Below are 1,948 nucleotides of genomic sequence, written 5' to 3' on the forward strand. Positions count from 1 at the left end.
TCCTTATCTCAACCCATGAGCCTTTCGTTGTATTTTCTCTCCCCTGTCCAGCTGAGGAGGGGAGCGATAGAGTGGCTTTGGTGGGCACCTGGCGTCCAGCCAGGGTCAACCCAGCACAAAGTCCTAAATGATTTCAGAAACAAAGGCTTCAACCCTACAGACTGAGCCCAGCCCTAATGAGAACTACATTCTCCTGTGATTTAAGAAGTTTCTCTTCTAAGATTCCTCTTTGTAGGTGTGTAGGAATCTGTGCTTTGAACACCTTGGAAAACCAACCAACTTTACCTAAAAGAAATAAGACCGTCTTCAAGAGCTAAGCAATGCACTCTATGATAGAAACCCTGACAACAAATCATTTCACATGGGTATTGTACAGTTCTAAGTAAATATTGCTAAATAAAAAGTCAAAATAAAGAAAGTAAAAAACTCAACCAAATAGTTTTAAAGAAAATAGTGGAAAATACATATAAACTTGTCAAACTGCAATAACTCTAGATTTTTCCTATGCGCACCTGTTATGCAAATTTTTAACACAACTGTATCGCAGTACATCAAAAAATACTCCCGCTACACTGTATTACACTTGATATACTATATTAATTATTCATTTGATACCCATATATTACACATATTCTGCATACTACATCACATATATTCTCCACTTCCTGCTACTCTGCTCCCAAAGACCTTTTCCAGTAAAGCAGTCACACCACCATCTCATGACTTGTACATTTTATTAATCTGTAATGAAACCAGTTGAATGCAAATGTAGTCATTTTAACTGTCCACATTTCTACAATTTTGACAGTATGAATCCTAATTTGACTCCACGCATCCCTTTAAAACATTACAAGTATATTCGTGCTTCCTTAAAACTTATGTGCCAAATGATAGTTTTGGTTATGCCAATCAATATCTAGGTAAGGCCAAACATGCATATAAGAATGTAACATATGACTTAGTGGAGACTGTGTGATGTGTCACACATTGCTACTTCCACCCTTCAAGGAAAAAAGGAACATCTATTTACAGTTGAGTCAGAGCTAGCCCCTTCTTTGAGATAGAGAAGAAAAAATACACAGTCTACTACAAAAGTAAAACAAAAGACATTTATCAATTATGTGCCTAATCTTCCCATTAGCAGCTGCATTAAGGCAGCTTCACGTGCACAGAGCACAGCATGCTGTAACAACTTATTCAACTATGTCACAAGACTTCACCACATTTGTAAGTTCTGCAGCTTATGTGACCTCCTGAATCTTCTGCATACTACTTTATCTATATGTACTTTATCGTACAGCTTCATTGGGGGCCCAACTTAAATGCAGGCAGCTTCACGTGCACAGAGCACAGCATGCTGTAACAACTTATTCAACTATGTCACAAGACTTCACCACATTTGTAAGTTCTGCAGCTTATGTGACCTCCTGAATCTTCTGCATACTACTTTATCTATATGTACTTTATCGTACAGCTTCATTGGGGGCCCAACTTAAATGCCTCCCTGCAAACACATGTAGCATGGGGAATAAACAGGAGGAGTTAGAGACGTGCGCACGCCTGCAGGGCTACGAGGAGGTGGTGTCGCCCTCTATGTCAATGACCAGCTGGAGTGCATGGAGCTCTGCCTGGGGATGGATGAGGAGCCAACTGAGAGCTTATGGGTCAGAATTAAAGGGAAGGCAGGGATGGGTGACATTACGGTGGGGGTCTACTGCAGGCCACCTGACCAGGAAGACTGAGCAGATGAGGCCCTCTATAGACAGATCGGGAGGTGCGGAATGTGTCAATGATAACTTCCTTCTCCAAGTGGTAGAGGAGCCAACAAGGAGAGGTGCTATGCTGGACCTTGTTCTCACACACAAGGAGGGGCTGGTGGGGAATGTGAAGCTCAAGGGCAGCCTGGGCTGCAGTGGCCATGAAATGGTGGAGTTCAAGATCCTTAGGG

The sequence above is a fragment of the Pygoscelis adeliae genome, unplaced genomic scaffold (assembly GCF_000699105.1).
Source record: "Pygoscelis adeliae isolate BGI_AS28 unplaced genomic scaffold, ASM69910v1 Scaffold42, whole genome shotgun sequence".
Classification (NCBI taxonomy): Eukaryota; Metazoa; Chordata; class Aves; order Sphenisciformes; family Spheniscidae; genus Pygoscelis; species Pygoscelis adeliae.